At 41.8% G+C, this 12,221-nt stretch overlaps 1 pseudogene; it reads right to left on the bottom strand.

Moving 5' to 3' along the window:
- Positions 1–2,101: 2,101 nt before the first annotated feature.
- Positions 2,102–3,580, bottom strand: Gm48826 (annotated as a pseudogene).
- Between the last annotated feature and the right edge of the window lie 8,641 nt (positions 3,581–12,221).

Genomic DNA, 12,221 nt, shown 5'->3' with positions numbered 1-12,221 from the left:
CGGTGTAGCAACCTAAGTACAAGAGAACTTAGTGCATCCCACACTGCTAAGTTCTAATGTTCTGAACCAGGAAGATGGTGGTTTTAAGTGGTGACTGCAGAATTTAGGTAATATTCAAAATTAGTTCTTTTTTTAATACTGTGAGAGTAACAGTGTAAAATTATTCCTCTTGTAATATCATTTTTTATCTAAAAAATGACTTAAATTTGCATAGCTTCTCAACCTTGACTTTAAGAATACACTCAACAATATCTATGTCCCTATTTACAATGGACAGTGATTTCATGTCAAATAAGAGTTTCACATACAACACGAACAGGCATATAGTCACTGCACTTGTTTCCATGAAAAAGAAATATTTTAGATGCTTTAGTTAATTAGATCCAGCAGGCCAAATATCCAAAAGTGAAGCTAAGCTAAGTTGGGTTGTTATCTACACGACAATACAGATACTGTTGCAACCAATTTTAAGGCAACTCCTTCAGCTATGACTAGAAGATTCTGCAGGATAACCACACCAAGGGGAAGGTGGTTTTTGGATGTGGAACAGACAGACTCTTGGTTGTGAGACAAGGTGTTCACACACAACCTGGAAGACTCCACCAAAGGGATGTTCTTAACTCCTCCCCAGAAAGCTGAAATTACACGTCTATACATCTAAGCTGTGGCCTGGATATATACTGAAAGGACTTGACGGTAGTGGTCCATATTGTAACAGAGCAGACAAATATGAACTTGGGATGATGATATAGAGATCAGAGGTCAAGGAGAAAGGAAACAGCCATCTAAGCAATGCTTGTCCCATTGGAGACAGAGCTTCCTGTTTTGCACAGTTGGTTTGGGCTCATTCGAAGATGTGAGTGTGTTCTGTATGTATGTGTGGACACATTCACAGGTATGCTTGCACATGCCTGAACAGTCCTGAGATCAGTGCTCCCGTTACATATATGGGATACATTGCTGTGTCTCTAGAGGCGCTACTGTGTTCTACTCTACTAAGATTCTCCTATGTTCACTTACAATCCAGGAGAGAGGAGAGGTCCTAACTACAGTGTTCTTGCTTCACACCAGGAGGTGAGAACAATAAACAACTAACATGCAAATGTATGAACGGTTGACCCTGATGAATCTCCCCCGGGTATCTCCTTTCCAGGTCTCTCAGACAACCTCAGTACACCATGTAAGGAACAGTAGAAAAAAAAGACCTGACAAAATATGTTCAAGCAATACTACCCTTTATTCAATAAACACCTCATGGACATAAATGCAAGATTTTCAATAAATAGAAGACTTAATTTCAGAATTTCATATATAAAGTAAATGGTTTTAAGTTTGCATTATATACACTAAACAGTATGGACACTAAATAACACTAAGTCTAACTAGGAAGGTAAATAAGATTGTAGAATACATTATCGATGAAGTATTTAACTTCAGCTCACAATATATAAGGAAAACGTTTAGAAAAATATCTTAAAGTTGAATATTTAGGGTATAGGATTTTATGTACATCACCCACAAGGGTGAGACTTATACTCAAAATTTCTAAGACTAAAAGGCACATTTAGCTATAAAATCACTTCACACAACTTCCAAAATGATATATATGCCCTTAGTTCAAAGGCATATAAAGTTCTTGAAAGATCTATGCCACTTTTATCAATAGCCCTTAATGGGCTGGGAGTGTAGACCCCAGAGCCCCATTGTACAAGTACAATGCTGTAAAACAGTGAGGTTTAAACTCTAAAAACCTCTGAAAACATCCACTTCCAATTAACTGAAACTTAGGAGCAGGAACAGCAAAACTGGGGGGAAAACCGACTGAAGACCCCAGTGTACTCAAAGGTACAACCCAAAGACAGTCCTTAAAGCAGTATGCTTGTGAGTCTGTGCAGTGCGGGTTGAATAGTTTCTAATTGGTGGTGGGCACATCTAAGTCATAGATGGCTTCAGAGGCAGCTCTTCCTTGTCCCAGGCTAACAATCCATAGAAAGATGTGGAACATCTCCCACTTTTGACAGACCAGAACCTGTTTCCAGGCTCTTCAGCCCACACTGCTTGAAATCCCTCTGCTCCATCCACAAAAGGCTCCAGAGCTGCCTCAGCAGCCCTGGGGGTAGGGCTCCAGTAAGCACTGGTGCAGGAGTTCCCACACCATCTTCTTCCTAAACAGAGGCATGTGCTGCTGAGAGAAGGTGATGGGTTGGCCTCTAGAGATGTAATCTGCATATTTACAGGTAAACATGCCACAGTCACTGTTAGTCTCCTGCTGAGGAATCTCCTCTGCTGGCATGCTGTGCTGCTTCCAGTCCAGAGGGTTCAGATCCACATTCTTTCTAGCTTTGCTCTCCTCCTGCAGATAGTGGAAAATCAGCTGAAGGACCTCTGGTCTCTTGTGTCCCATCGAATCCAGGTAGACAATCGTCTTCTCTCTCATGTAGGTCACCACAAGGCTCCAGTGCATATTCAGGTTTACCGGCACCAGGATCAGTTCCTTTGCAAAGAGGTCTACTGCCTTGGTCCATCTTTTGACTGACTTGTAGCCCCCACTCTGTAACTTGGTGTAAAAGAAGGTATTAAAGGCGAAAAGTGCAGGGTATCCTTGAGTTTGGTTTCTGGCCATGAGAAGATTCATGTAAAAATTGATGACTGTGTCATTGAGCCACTCGGTGTCCCTCAGAGTGCGCATGTCTTCTCGAGTAATTGCCATCTTGAAGGCACGACACAAGATCTCGTCTTTTGGCCCTGGGCCTAGAGCACTACTGATTTCCTTTTGCATGTCTGCTGTGATCAGAGGGCCTCGGTCCAGCCCTGTGCTCCTGTCGGCATATGTAGGAGCTTTTGCTTTGACCGTGGTTATTGGCATTTGATTGGGGAGAATGCTGTTGCTGCCTCTTTCTGTGGAGATTTGAGGTGTTGCAGAAGCATGGATCTCTCCATCCACACAGCCATTCAGCTTCTCTAAGGCATCCAGTAGAATCCAGTGAGAACCAGGAGAATCAGAGCTCCCTGAGCCACTGGGTTGAAGGTAGACCAAGAAGCTTGCCATCATTCCATTGTGGTGATTCTGTTCAATTTCTTCAATGGTGCTGTAAGGAAGATAGGGACCTTTGCCCACATCCACAGACTTTGTCTCACTGAAAGCCACTTCTCCAGAGACTTTGATACACTCTGTGGGCTTTAGCTGTAATCCAGTCTCTTCTTGGGGTTTTCTTCTCTGACCCTTGGCTACCTCTTCACACCCAAGCTCTCGTTCACACTGCTCCCGTTTCAGTCTTTTTAGAGGTTGGGTTGGCTCTGAAGACTGCACATCCTGTGGACCCTCTGCCTGGCGTTTCCTCTTTTGGCCTCTACTTGAATGCTCACAGTACACTGTCCCAGGCTGGGTACTAGGTTGCCATGGAGAAGGGCTTCTTGGATTGCCTTGGCTCAGCTGTTGGCTCTCTGTGGTAGCACAGCTTTCTGATGTCCAAATCATTGTGCACACAGGACAGCCTGTTGGTGAGGGCTCTGAAGTTGTTGTCTTCGTGGATGAAGGATCAGGTAGTATAGTTGAAAGTGTCTTATCCACACTGAACATGGTGGTCCAAGATCACAAACAGCAGTGTCAAGCGCTCAGATTTCCTTTGGTGTTGAGGTCAGTTGCAAGGTGAAGGCAGATGGAGGCACCGCTTATCTAGATAAGTTATCCCTCTGCTGATCAGTCTAACCTTGTCTTTAAGGTGACAGTTGGTCAGTCCCACTGTAGAAAAGTCCTTTGAATTCAGGCAGTGCCTTTTACTTTGAGGGAGAATTGGGGCTTCAGGGCACACTGAGCCTCTGGAGACCCAAAGTCAGAAATATCACTATGGTTGTCACAGACAGTTGCCTGAAGACAGCAAACCTTGGCAGCACCTTCAACCACACTTGAGGGAAGCAAGACTCTTTTGTCCCTGGTTCTTGTCCTGGCTCTGGTTCTGATGCAGACTGAGAGATCCTCACAGCACACTAAAGAGACTGGACATCACACAAACCATAACACAGGTCTCAGGTCTTAGAACATCTTTCCATCCATGAGTGCCTGTTGGTCAGTGTCTAGATGAAGTAAACAGAAAATCTATTAGAACTCAATGAAGGAGAATTATAACATCATATCATATACTTACAACATATTGGGAGGAAAATTGGATTCACTAGGTCATATTTTTTTTAAATGTGAACTCTAGGAATAAGGGTTGGATCCTTGGAAGGACTGAGACACAGATAATTTGCCCTCTGTCCAATAGAGTAAGATTACATTCAGTTTCATGAATATACCTTAGTAGTCTAGGTTGGGAAAAGCATAGCTCAGTGTATGTGCTTCTATGCTTGATCTAAAAGCCAATACAGAATTCACCTGGCTTACACTCTCTGGTCCAAAAGGAGAGACAATGGATCAAGGCCACCCTCAGCCACCTCCACCCTGAGTGATCATCAGCCCCTAGCAAATACCAATGAAAGCCAAGGGGAAAGCCCCTGCATCATCAGTCTCTGAGATGGACAGACCGTGGGTGTCTTCCTTTAACCCAGGCCACCTATGGGTGGGTCTTCAGACTTAGGGAAGAGTTTCCTTTGTGTCTTACATGTTGAATTGTATGAAAAAGTATTATTCTTCAAGGACCTGTGGCTTAGTATTTCTAGCATTAGTTGATGAGATTTACCGGGAAAGGAGATGTACAGGATATCAATGTAGATCCTCTCAATGGGCTTAGTAATTGCTAAGAAAGTTAGAGATCTGAGACCAGGTTCATCCCAACTAACATACTGTAATTTAATAATAATGGAATCACTCAGAGTTCTGTTGGACCTTGTTAGCTGTATTGAGTAAGACACAAGCACTATCTCTTATCCTGATAAAATCGCAAACCATGATTCTAAGGCCTAAAAACCACTTGGAAGAATCTAATCAAAGGACGTCATTAAAAATGAAAAGCTGGTGTGGTTTAGCTTGTAATCTCACACAAGGAATGCTGAGGCAGAGGATTTTCCTCACAATAGTCTCAGGTAGACAAATTGGAGGAAAAGTATAATGTATCAACTCTTAAGTGACTCAGAGACATTGTAAATCATCCAACCTTCCTGCATACTGTAGCCTAAGATGGTATATATTGTAATGTTGGCTTTGATACTCTGGGGGCACTCCTGACAGTGGTCACTATACTGTCTCTGGATCCCTTGCCTACGCTTGGGACCCTTTCCCTCCTAGTGGAATGCCTCTTACAGCCTTGTTTTAGGGTTTCTTTATCGTTACCTCGGAAGAATGTGTCCATCACTGGGACTCAAGTGGGACTTAGTGGTACAAAACCTTCCTACACACAAGAGAGAAAGGATTCACACTCTGCTGGTGCAAACCCAGAACTGAAGAAAACAGTGAGCACACAAACATACACACACACACACACAGACATACACACACACACACACACACACACACACACACACACACACACACAACACAGGTCTCTGGTAACCACATGTTGGAAAGAAAGAACTGACTCCATGTGTTTTTTTGTCCTCCACATTCATGCTTTGTCACATGCTTGGACACACATCAACAAATATCCACATGCAAAACATAAATAAATTTAAAATCTCCTCTGTGCTCAGATTTAAGGCAGGTGCCCCCATCTTTTAATGATGAGTTAGGAAATTGTGCAATGCTTAAGGGTGATGCTTTGTCAAAGGACCCCATGTGGGATTCTAGACTAAACTTGGTGGCTTACAACCACCTGGGTTTCACATTCTAATTTTTTTTTTGTGGCATGATCTCTCATAGGCTACATTCTCCTTGTTATAAGATTGCCTGACCAGCAAGTCCCCCATGATCTGCTTGTGTTTGTGCCTCCCCAGAACTGCATGACTAGGAATTACTGAGATGCCAAAGCTTTTCAATTCAGACTCCATTTTAGAGAACCTGACCTAAGTTTGAACTCAGGTAGACTAACAGGCTGATAATTAGCATTAGTTTCCAAGTTGTACCCCAACAAAACCTGAACCTAGCTCCAGTCTCTAGCCTAATCCCCAACAAGACCAGTGTCTCCTAGTTATTCCCCCAACAAACCTTCACCCTAGGTCACCAGCCCACCTCTTGAATAATGACCACCAGTGCAGAGGGGAACAGAAGTTAAGTTGAAGATCTGACTCCCAGCACCAACCTATCATGCTAAAGGCCCAGCACCTTGCCAATGAGATGCCTGTACATGTATTTTGTGCTTACTGCTTATTGTAAAGCCTTGACCCAATCTACATCTGTGGATCCTCTACCACCAAATCCTTCCTGAAGGAATGGTGTGCCTTGAGGGGGTAGTGGTAGGTGGCAAGCTAGGTGGAATAGATTAAATCCATGCTGTGATTTGCATCAGATTGGGTCCTGTATGGGTTTTGGGATATCACTAACATTTCCCTTGCAAATATTACTATCATCATTTTGTATATGCTGATGGTTTTGGAAGAACTTCACTATCTTAGCTCTGCCTCCAGCCCTTTGCTCACTTTTCTTTGTTGCTGCTGATATGTTGGAAAGCAAATAAGAATAATAGGAGGCCTTGAAGCATGGCTGGGTAGTCAGGAACACTTGTTCTCTAAGTTTCAGATCTGAACTTGATCCTCCAGCACTCATGTAACAATTCAAGCTAGTCTGAACATGCATGTAATACCCACATTGGGAACAGAGTCAGGCTGCTCTCTTAGAGCTGGCTGAGCAGTTGGCCTAGCCAACAAACAAACAAACAAACAAAACAGGCAAGGCTTGAGTCAATTGAGTGGATATCTGAAGAAGAAACCACGTGATAAGATCTGGTATGTGTAGGCAAATCTACAGAAGCAATTTGAAACAACCACACAAATACACACACACACAGGCAAACACCTCTGCATAACAGTTACTTGTGCACATGTGCAACAATGCGTCACATGAACTGACAGTCTCAGGTTTTTTGTTTGTTTGTTTGTTTGTTTGTTTGTTTGTTTTGTCATATTGGAATAGGCCCCATCCAAGGATGCTGAGCCATGAATGGATCATAGACTTGGTACACCAAGAAGCCTTAAATTGATTTTGAGCATGTGGAGAGGCCAACTGAGGGGCCTTTCTTGCTGTCCCCAAAGCATACCCCATAGACAAAGTACTCGTTATGTTTTCCTAAGCTCAACTGAGATGCTCCTCTTTGTTCTGACTGTGCTCTCTTGTGGAAGAACCATCTTACCTTCCTTCATACTACCTGCTATGGCTCAATGCTACTCAGCTCCAGCAAACCAGCAACACTAGAGATAGAGAGAGGGTCACCATCTAAGGAGACAGCTGGAATCAGAGTTATCCTTGCCAGCACATACACAAGGCTTCTATGCCAGTAAACACTTAATAAATCCTGCCTGGGGACTTCTGCCTGTAATTCAATCTGAGTCTTATTGAATTATTATCCCCTAGATTGCCGTACTAGTTAGTAGTAACTGTATGAAACCCATAGACATACAAATGTACATACATATATACTGAAAAATATCTATATATACATGTAGATATGGACTTATATTAACAGGACTTACAGTTTGTGGTCCAGGGATTCCAAAGAAGTCTTCCTAGGAATGGAAGATATACGTGTCCAGTAGTTTTTCAGTCCACCAGTCTGAATGTCTCTGCTGGTCTTCAGTAAATGCCAGATTCCCAAAGAAGTACTCTCTGGAGGACAGTGGAGGAATGGACCTCTTGCCTACTCAAGAACTAGGAGGCAAAGAACAGAACTTCCTTCTTGAACAGCCTTATATACGCTGTGAGAAGTAGGCGTGGCCAAGATAAGAGGTGGGTTAATACCACTTGTTTTAATCCATCTCATAGGTTCATTAAGATAGTTTAGCCCCACCTTAAAGATAAGGATTAAAAGCAGGCCTTTCCACCTCAAATTAAACCAATATCCTTCACAGGTATGCCCCTTTATTTGGGGGGTTTAATTAATTCCAGATATTATCAAGTAAACAAAACAGAATAGCCATCACAATTGCCTCCAAACCTCTTCACATCTAGACAGGGTTTGAAAGCTGTTAGTTATTGCCATTTTGACCTGTGTTTGCTCTCTTTCTATAACTTACCTGAGTGTGTGTGTGTGTGTGTGTGTGTGTGTGTGTGTGTGTGTGTGTTTGTGTGTGCATGTGCCATCTGTGTGTGTGTGTGCCTGTTTGTGAGTGTGTGTTAAAGGTTTTACAGGTTACAGTCAGAAGAAAACTTCTCGTAGTCTCTTCTTCTGTGTTGGTTGGAGATCGAACTCAGGTGGACAAAGTTTGTGAAATTGGACAGTGATTTCATGTCTAATAAGAATTAGTTTTGCCCGGGAGTGCTTTGCCTGAGCATCAGCTTCAGACATCTTGATTCCAGGACTCTGCCAAAAGTAGTATGCACAGGTGAGAGTGTCAAATACAGAAGCTAACAGCTTCTGGGACAGGGGGGAGCCACAGAGCTTCTGAGGCAGCCCCTTTTTCGGGCACTACCTCAGAATGAAAGGCTGGAAAACAATTTTCCAAGCAAATTGTCTGAAGAAACAAGCTGGAGTAGCCATTCTAATACCTAATAAAATCGACTTCCAACCCAAGGTCATCAAAAAAACCAAGGAGGGGCACCTCATACTCATCAAAGGTAAAATCTTCCAAGAGGAACTCTCAATTCTGAATATCTATGCTCCAAATACAAGGGCAGCCACATTTTTAAAGACACTAAAGTAAAGCTCAAAGCACACATTGCACCTCACACAATAATAGTGGGAGACTTCAACACACCACTTTCACCAATGGACAGATCATGGAAACAGAACCTAAGCAGGGAAACTGAAACTAACAGAAGTTATGAAACAAATAGATCTAACAGATATCTACTGAACATTTTATCCTAAAACAAAAGGATATACCTTCTTCTCAGCACCTCATGGTTCCTTCTCCAAAACTGACCACATAATTGGACACAAAACAAGCCTCAACAGATACAAAAATATGGAAATGGTCCCATGCATCCTATCAGATCACCATGGACTAAGGCTGATCTTCAATAACAAAATAAATAATAGCCAACATTCATGTGGAAACTGAAGAGTACTCTCCTCAATGATACCTTGATCAAGGAAGGAATAAAGAAAGAAATTAAGGACTTTTTGGAGTTTAATGAAACTGAGCCACAACATACCCAAACTTATGGGACACAATGAAAGCATTTCTAAGAGGAAAACTCATGGCTCTGAGGGCCTCCAAAAAGAAACTAGAGAGAGCACACATTAGCAGCTTGACAACACACCTAAAAGCTCTAGAACAAAAGGAAGCAAATTCACCCAAGAGGAGTAGACAACAGGAATTAATCCAATTCAGGGGCAAAATCAACCAAGTGGAAACAAAAGAACTATTCAAAAAATCAACCAAAGGAGGAGCTGGTTCTTTGAGAAAATCTACAAGATAGATAAACCCTTAGCCAGACTCACAAGAGGGCAGACAGAAAGCATCCTAATTAACAAAATCAGAAATGAAAAGGGAGAAATAAAAACAGATCAAGAAGAAATCCAAAACACCATCAGATTCTCCTACAAAAGTCTATACTCAACAAAACTGGAGAACCTGGATGAAATGGACAAGTTTCTGGACAGATACCAGGTACCAAAGTTAAATCAAGATCAGGATAATGATCTAAACAGTCCTATATCCCCTAAAGAAATAGAAGCAGTCATTAATAGTCTCCCAACCAAAAAAGTCCAGGACCAGATGGGTTTAGTGCAGAGTTCTATCAGACCTTCAAAGAAGATCTAATCCCAGTTCTTCACAAACTATTCCACAAAATAGAAACAGAAGGTCCTCTACCCAAATCATTCTATGAAGCCACAATTACTCTGATACCTAAAGCACAGAAAGACCCAACCAAGATAGAGAACTTCAGACCAATTTCCCTTATGAATATCGATGCAAAAATCCTCACTAAAGTTCTCGCTAACCGAATCCAAGAACACATCAAAGCAATCATCTATCCTGACCAAGTAGGTTTCATCCCAGGGATGCAGGGAAGGTTCAATATATAGAAATTCATCAACGTAATCCAGTATATAAACAAACTCAAAGACAAAAACCACATGATCATCTCGTTAGATGCAGAGAAAGCATTTGACAAAATCCAACAGTCATTCATGATAAAAGTCTTGGAAAGATGAGGTATTCAAGGCCCATACCTAAACATGATCAAAGCAATCTACAGCAAACCAGTAGCCAACATCAAGTAAATGGTGAGAAGCTGGAAGCAATCCCACTAAAAATCAGGGATTAGACAAGGCTGCCCACTTTCTCCCTACCTATTCAACATTGTACTTGGAGTCCTAGCCAGAGCAATTCAACAACAAAAGGAGATCAAGGGGATACAAATTGGAAAGGAAGAAGTCAAAATATCACTTTTTGCAGATGATATGATAGTATATATAAGTGACCCTAAAAATTCCACCAGAGAACTCCTAAGCCTGATAAACAGCTTCGGTGAAGTAGCTGGATATAAAATTAACTCAAACAAGTCAATGGCCTTCCTGTACACAAAGGATAACCCGGCTGAGGAAGAAATTAAGGAAACAACACCCTTCTCAATAGTCACAAATAATATAAAATATCTTGGCGTGACTCTAACTAAGGAAGTGAAAGATCTGTATGATAAGAACTTCAAGTCTCTGAAGAAAGAAATTAAGAAGATCTCAGAAGATGGAAATACCTCCATTGCTCATGGACTAGCAAGATCAATATAGTAAAAATAGCTACAACCCAAGCTCCAGTTCAGAGACAGAATATTAGGAGTCTTTGATTATAAGTCTTACCCTTGTGGGTGCTCTATATAACTTCCTATTCAAAAATATTCAACTTTAACATATTTTTCTAAATGTTTTCCTTCTATATAGTAAGCTGAAATTAAATACTTCATCGATAATGTATTCTACAACCTTATCCACCTTCCTAGTTAGACTTAGTGTCATTTAGTGTCATACTGTTTAGTGTATATAATCCAAACTTACAACCATCTACTTTATATATGAAATTCTGAAATTAAGTCTTCTATTTATTATAAATCTTGCATTTCTGTCCATGAGGTGTTTATTGAATAAAGTTTAGTATGGAGCTTGGGTTGTCCCAACACCTACAGACTGTACATGGGTTGCTGGGCTGCCTCTTCTGGCCCCAGTGGGAATGGATGTGCCTTGTATCTCAGGGACTTTGGGTTTGGGGGTGGGGACAAACACTCAGGGGAAAAAAAAAAGGAGAGTGAGAGGCATGGGGGAAGGATTGTGGAAATTGTGCCTGGAAGAGGTGGCAGTGAACAGGATCCCAAGTGAGTAATTGTAAAAATGGAAAAAAAAAACTGAAAAAGAAAAGGAGTCAGCTGGGGTTGTTGCAGTAGGGAGGGGACAGTGTGAAGGAGCTGGGGCCTAATGGGACCTGGAAAGCTCAGTTGGTGGGAAGCTTGCTCTAGCATAGAAGAACTGCTGGGCTTGATTCCCAGCACCAAATACAACTGTGTGTGCTAGCACAAGCCTCCAATTCTCACCCTCAGGCATCCAAGAGAGGAGAATCAAAAGCTCAAAGTCCTATCAGGCAGCACAAGACATTCACAGCCAATCTTAGATACAAAGAGCTCTTTCTGCTGAAGCAGGATATAGGCAGAGAGGGTAGATAAGTTATTGCCTAGTGTGTGCTGTTTATACACAAAGAATAAGGCTTAACTCCTACCAACATTTTACAATTAGGAATAGGTATGTTAAATGCCAGGGTTCTCAAAAGGGACAGAACTGATGACTAAGTATATATTAAAGGGAACTTGACAGCGTGACACACTGCTCTCACTGCTCCAACAATGGCTACCTCTCAACAGAAAGTTCAAGATTCCCAAAGTCCATGAATTTGAATGTCTAAGTTGGTCTTCAGTACATGTGGAAATTACAAAGAAGTGTCTAACTTTGCCACTAGAGTGGGATTAGGGATACAGAGTCTTCTACATACACAAGAGGAAGGATTCACATACTACTGGTTCAAACCCAAAGCTTATGAAAACTGTAAACACACACACACACACACACACACACACACACACATCCTGATATGGAGGAAAAAGAAAACCGACTTCTTGTGTTGTCTTTTGTCCTCCACATTCATGTTTGAGCACATGCCTGGTCACATATAGACACATATTCACACACACAAATAAATACATG

Source organism: Mus musculus, chromosome 10 (genome assembly GCF_000001635.26).
Source record: "Mus musculus strain C57BL/6J chromosome 10, GRCm38.p6 C57BL/6J".
In the NCBI taxonomy this organism is placed as follows: Eukaryota; Metazoa; Chordata; class Mammalia; order Rodentia; family Muridae; genus Mus; species Mus musculus.
The sequence above is the reverse complement of the archived record's forward strand: the minus strand, read 5'-3'. Positions and strand labels throughout refer to the sequence as shown.